This window comes from Triticum aestivum, chromosome 5B, assembly GCF_018294505.1.
Source record: "Triticum aestivum cultivar Chinese Spring chromosome 5B, IWGSC CS RefSeq v2.1, whole genome shotgun sequence".
Lineage (NCBI taxonomy): Eukaryota > Viridiplantae > Streptophyta > Magnoliopsida > Poales > Poaceae > Triticum > Triticum aestivum.
The window spans coordinates 342850952-342858097 of NC_057807.1; positions in this window are offsets into that span (position 1 = coordinate 342850952).

Genomic DNA, 7146 nt, shown 5'->3' on the forward strand with positions numbered 1-7146 from the left:
GCGTAGTCCACACGGCCAGGAGGTCGTCGGCAAGCAGGAGGTGGCCGCGCGGCCGTGCGCGCGCGAGCACGCAGCAGCTTCGGGGCGAGGGGAGGAAGACGACGGAGGGCTACAGTGCTGGGCTGGGTCGGTTGCTGGCTGGGCCGGCCAGCTGGCTGGGCCGCACAGGGAGGAGCCCAGGTAAGTTTTTCCCTTTTTCTTCTGTTTTCTGTTTTAATTAATATAACTGCAACTTTGTTGAATTAAATAAAATACCTAGGCAACTTCAAAAATCACCAAACTATTCCTGGCCCATAGTTGGATTATTTCCAACCTGAAACATTTTAGTTTGGAGATATTTGAGCATTTAAATATTTTATATTATTTTAAATGCCCAAATTCAAATATTTATGATTTAATTCAAAAACCCTAGGATGGCCTAGGAAAATGTGCACCATTTTTGGCAGAGGTTCTGAACCAAGACAAAAATGATGGGCATTTTAGAAGGGCATTTCAGGTTCATTGAAAAATTATTTTAGTAACCCTAGTTGGTTTCAGAGGGGACTGGGGGTTCTGTCATCCCCATTTCAAGTTTCTGATGAATGAGTAAACATGATGCAACACTCTAATGCATGACTAGCTAGGGTGTGACAACTCACCCCCACTCAAAAGAATCTCGTCCCGAGATTTGGGTTCCTCCGGGAAGAAGGCGGGATACTCGAGTCGAAGACGATCCTCCCTTTCCCAAGTTGCTTCATCCTCAGAATGATGCGACCATTGAACCTTGAGAAACTTGATATTATGACGTCGCGTGGTACGTTCGGCTTGATCGAGGATACGAATGGGGTACTCTCGATATGTAAGATCATCTTGGAGATCAAGCGTTTCATGGTCCACTTCACGGATAGGATCCAAGAAGCAACGCCTGAGTTGAGAAACGTGGAAGACATCGTGAACTCTGGAGAGATGCGGAGGTAGTTCCAACTGGTAGGCAACTTCTCCTCGTTTGGCAAGAATGCGAAAAGGTCCAATGTAACGAGGAGCCAATTTGCCTTTGATACCGAAACGATGGGTTCCCTTCAGAGGGGTGACCCGAAGATAAGCCTTCTCGTCAACCTCGAAAGTCATAGCCCTATGTTTTCGGTCATATTGACTCTTTTGGCGAGATTGGGCTGTTTTCAACTTTTCACGAACGATACGAACTTGATCTTCTGCTTCCTGAATCATGTCCGGGCCAAAGAATTGTCTTTCCCCGGTCTCTGACCAGTTAAGGGGTGTTCGACATCGTCGTCCATAGAGAACTTCAAAAGGGGCTTTACCCAAGCTAGATTGATAGCTGTTGTTGTAAGCGAATTCAGCAAATGGAAGACACTTCTCCCAGTCCATTCCGAAGGAGATAACAGAGGCTCGGAGCATGTCTTCTAGAATCTGATTGACGCGTTCCACTTGACCACTCGACTGAGGGTGGAAAGCGGTGCTAAAGGAGAGACGGGTTCCCATAGCATTTTGGAAACTTTCCCAAAATCGAGAGGTGAAAAGACTTCCTCGATCCGAGTTAATTTCCAAAGGAACACCATGGAGAGACACTATTCGGGAGATGTACAAGTCTGCCAGCTGACTAGCGGTTATACTCTCACGAACTGGTAAGAAATGAGCTACTTTGGAAAGACGATCGACCACGACGAAAATAGCATTATTCCCTCTCTTGGTCCTGGGAAAACCGGTAATGAAATCCATACTAATTTTATCCCATTTCCATTCAGGAATAGCTAAGGGTTGAAGGGTGCCAGCAGGCCGTTGATGCTCTGCTTTTACACGACGACAGACGTCGCAATTAGCAATATACTGAGCAATTTCTCTTTTCATCCTAGTCCACCAGAACCTCTGGCGTAGGTCCTGATACATCTTGGTACTACCGGGATGAATGGTGAGAGGAGATTCATGAGCCTCCTTAAGGATCAGCTGCCGTAGATGCTGGTTCTTGGGAACCACTTGACGGTTCTCGAAGTACACAACACCATGATCATTTGTGGAGAAACAGCTAGCACCTCCGCTAGCAATGTTCTCTTTGATTTTAGATATTCCCTTATCTCGCTTTTGGGCAGCGATGATTTGATCCGTAAGAGTAGGTTTTGCTACCAAGGTGGAAAGAAAACCTTGAGGAACAATGTGAAGGTTAAGCTTCCGAAATTCCTCATGGAGAAGCGGTTGACTTTGTTGTAACATCAGGTTGTTACAATAAGATTTACGACTTAGCGCATCAGCCATGACGTTGGCTTTCCCTGGGGTGTAGGTTATTCCTAAATCGAAGTCTGTAATCAATTCAACCCAACGTCTTTGCCTGAGATTCAGATCCGGTTGGGTGAAAATGTACTTCAGACTTTGGTGATCAGTGAATATTTCGCAATGATTACCGAGGAGGTAATGTCGCCAGGTCTTAAGTGCATAGACTACGGCTGCAAGCTCTAGATCATGAGTAGGATAATTCTCCTCATGTGGGTGCAATTGCCGTGAAGCGTAAGCAATTACGTGTCGATCTTGCATGAGAATGCAACCTAGTCCTTGTCGCGAGGCGTCGCAGTAGATAACAAAGTCTTTGGAGAAGTCTGGCGGTACCAGTACAGGAGCAGAGGTCAGGCGTCTTTTCAGTTCCTGAAAGCTGTGCTCACATTGTGGAGTCCATTCGAACTTCTTATCTTTCTTGAGGAGTTCGGTTAGAGGTTTAGCAACTTTGGAGAAGTTCTCGACGAAGCGACGACAATAACTCGCTAAGCCCAGAAAACTCCGAACTTGCTTGACCGATTCAGGTGGAGTCCAATCAAGGACGGCTTGAACTCGCTCAGGGTTAACAGCAATACCTTTACCAGATATTACATGACCCAGGTAGGTCACTTCTGACAACCAGAATTCACATTTAGAGAATTTGGCATAAAGGCGATGCTCTCGAAGTTTCTTCAACACTAGCCTTAGATGTTCGGCATGTTCTTCCTCGTTCTTGGAGTAGATGAGTATATCATCGAGATAAACTACGACGAATTTATCCAAATACTCCATGAAGATTGAGTTCATTAACCGAGAAAAGGTGGCTGGAGCGTTGGTTAAACCGAAGGACATGACGGTGTACTCGTATTGGCCATAACGAGTAACAAAGGCCGTTTTAGGAATGTCCCCGTTTCTGATTTTGATTTGATGGTATCCCAACCTCAAATCCATCTTGGAGAAGACTGAGGATCCAGCGAGCTGATCATACAGATCGTTGATCCTGGGAAGTGGATATTTGTTCTTGATTGTGACCAAATTGACAGGTCGGTAATCTACAACCATCCGATCCGTACCATCCTTCTTCTTGACGAATAGGACGGGGCAAGCCCACGGAGATGAACTAGGTCGGATGAAACCCTTTTTCAAGGACTCATCGAGTTGTTTCTTAAGCTCGGCTAGTTCTAGGGGTGCCATCTTATAGGGTCTTCTAGCAATCGGAACGGTTCCTGGAATGAGGTCTCTTACGAACTCAACATCCCTGTCAGGTGGAACACCTGGCAATTCCTCTGGAAAGACATCCGGAAAGTCATGGACTACCGGAACGACCTCAAGGTCTGGCAAAGGGCTGGCGTTAAGAGAATATAATTGTCGCTTGGCTATTCGGGTCAAGACATTAACTATCTTCCCCGAAGGATGGGTGAGTTGAACAGTCCTAGTGAAGCAATCAATTTTGGCTTGATGAGCTGACATCCAGTCCATACCCAAAATGATATTAATATCCGAAGATTTAAGGGCTATCAAAGATGCAAGGAAAACAAGTCTGTCGACTTGGATCTCATTTCCATAACTTACCCTAGAGGTCTGCCATCTAGAACCAGGAGTAGAAATTTCCATAGTGGATGGCATGTCACAGAATGCGACGTTATGCAAGCGAGCATAGTTTTCAGATATAAAAGAATGAGAGGCTCCTGTATCGAAAAGAACAGATGCCGGGTGGCAATTAACAAGAAGCGTACCGAGAACGACGTTGGGATCCTCTTGAGCTTCTTCGGCAGAGATACAGTTGACATGGCCACGTGTAGCGGTGACCGGTTTAGCATGAAACACCTTCCCTGTCGGCTTGCCACGGCCAACAGCTTTAGCAGATTGATTGGGGTTGGTCTGGGGACACTCATGCATATAGTGACCAGATTCCCCACACTTGAAACAAGTCACGGAACTGGTACGTGGAGGAGCATTATTGGTTGGACCCCCATAGGGCTTGGCCGGTGCAGACTGTTGAACAGGGCGAGGCGCCTGGAAAGATGGCCTCGGTGTGAATCTGGGTGGCAGAGCGGTGTTGGGCACCCACACGCGGCGCTTCTGGGGACCAGCACCGGATGAGGAACCCATGTCACGTCCATGCTTGCGTGTTGCGTCATAGTCAGTCTGACCAGTTTCAGCACTGATGGCTTTGTTGACAAGTTTCGAAAAAGATGTGCACTCATGCAGACGGAGGTCGCGGCGAAGCTCAGGACTAAGGCCCTTACGGAACCTTGCTTGCTTCTTGGCGTCAGTAGAAACTTCCTCAGTTGCATATCGTGCGAGATTACCAAACTCCCTGCTATAGACATCCACAGAAAGTCGGCCTTGGGTGAAATTGCAGAATTCCTCACGTTTACGGTCCATGAGACCCTCCGGAATGTGATGTTCACGGAAAGCCTCGCTGAACTCAGCCCAAGTAGTGACATGGCCCGCTGGGCGCATAGCTCCATAATTCTCCCACCATAGACTGGCGGGGCCTTCAAGATGATATGCAGCAAAGGTGACCTTGTCAGCCTCCGCTACCAGCGCGGAACGCAGCTTGTGAGAGATACTGCGAAGCCAGTCATCAGCGTCGAGAGGCTCGACGGAGTGGTGGAACGTGGGTGGATGTAGTTTGATAAAATCACTGAGTGACACCACGTTAGCCCTCTGATGGTGTGCTGTGTTCTGTTCAATACGCTCCAACAAACGGTTTGTCTCCCGCTTGTTTCTCTCAGCTTCCATCATAACCTCGGCTAGTGAAGGAGGATGAGGCAGATTTGCATCCCTGGCTTCACTGCCTTCGGCCTGCTCTTGGGAAGCAGGGTTAGCGCGCGTGTTGACCATCCTAGGTAAACAAGACAATGATTTAGTCAGAATGATAAAATTCCGACATAGGATACATAAGGTAAGGAATATCTCGGAATGCAAGATGATCATCCGTATGACATGGTAGATACAGAAACTGCTTCTTTTATTCCATCGTCATACACACCATACAAGGTTTAGTACAAGACCAAACAAAGTACTATTACGGTGAGAAAAAGGATTACATCTCATCGGAGGCATTCCAAGCTCCTATACATTATTTTTCTACACCTCCGGAAAGAGTACAACTAGGTCATATCCCACGAGTCACGCAGGACGATAGACGACACGGCTAGTGCGAACTAGTGATACTACCACTACTCAGACCGATCCGTAGTAGTCCTCGTAGAAGTCACCTCCATAGCCTGGAAGCTCAACATGATCATCCGGAAACAGACGGTCTCGCGGAGCTTGTGGACCATAGGGGCTAGGATGAGGCCTTGGACCAACAGACGGTGGCCTGCGGGGACCGCAAGGTGGGGTGATGCCTCCTACATCACGCCAAACCATCACGTCTGGCAGAGCAGATCTCACAGGATAGAGATCGCGCATATCTGAGAATCCAGCTTGCACCGCCGGTGCGAACCGAGTCAAGGTGGCCCAGTGGTCAGCACGGGTATTGAAAAGCTCTAACCTTAAGGCCCGATTTTCACGGTCCTTATCCTCGAGCATCTCAGCAGTGGTGCGAGTCCGTGAATCCTCCTGAGTGGAGTCAGCATAAATAGCCTGGAGATATCCTTGTGCTCCCGGAAGTGATCCTGGCATATACCGGAAATCAGAGTCCCGAAATAAACCAGATCTGACTCGCATAATGGTCATCATAGAGTAGGCGGCGTCCTGCACAGCCATCTCAATAGTAACCCCGAGTCCATAGGAACAGTGAAGAGGCTCGGTAGATCCAGGATAAGATGGAAATATCCTGACAGTGCAGAGATACTGGCTTTGATTGAAGTCCCGGAATTGCTCTTCGACCGTGTACTCAGGATACCAGCGGTATCCAGCCTCAGTCATTACCCTGACCAACTTGGCAGTATGGCCGGGTACATCTAGGCATCGAGTCAGGCGAACCACTTGATTAAGGTCGCGAGTGGCCATCTGAAAGCATAATCATAATGCAAAGGCATTAGAATTTCTAGCAAAATTTCGGCAGCATAACAGCTGTAAATGCTCAAAAAGGATTTTGAGACATTTGACAAAGGATTTCGTACACACTCAACATCATTATATCAAAGTTCTGAAACCATTCTGGCAACATAATGTGGTAGTAGAACTGAACTAGGCTTGTATCCATCAAACTTATAAGGTACTACTGATTAGTAACACGTGATCCTGATAGAGAGAATAGATCCTAATTCCTTAACCCCGGTGGAAGAATGGACTGACTCAGATCAGAATATCATAAGGTATAAGAAGTAAAAAGAGCCTTACGTTCCAACCCACAAACAATTCCCCTACATATAACTAAAGAATTTCTAGACTCAACATCGACCAGTTTGGCTTGGAGAACCTACAGGCAGTCCGGCTCTGATGCCAACGCTGTCAGGACCCCGACTCGATGTCACATCGATCTAGCTGGTAACACCTCATATCACTTTGCGGCCTCACGCACGGTATCCCCACGGGTGTCGTCTTACCTTTTCCCGGGACCGTTTGCGCCTTTTGGCTCACGTATATGATAGTGTCGCTAGCATCCATATGATAAGGAGCCCGGGCTGACATGACTAGTCGTAAACCCAAAGTGGCACAGACTTACAGGGACAGGCATCCATGACCCAGCTTCGAACGTGTCGGTCATCAGCAAGTGGGTCCGGGCTGTAGCACTGGGGTAGCAGGACTCCGGTAAACCGGGCTGTAGCGGGCTAACAGGACTCCGGTACTCAAAGCGTGACATTTCCCCGAAGGGACAGACACAGGAACGAAGAAGGACACATGCCGGCCAGCCTAAGTGTTCCAGAGCAGTAGCAAGCTACCATGGCTCAGCGGTAACACTAGGAGACATTTCCCGGTAAGAGAGGCTACTAAAGATAAACAACT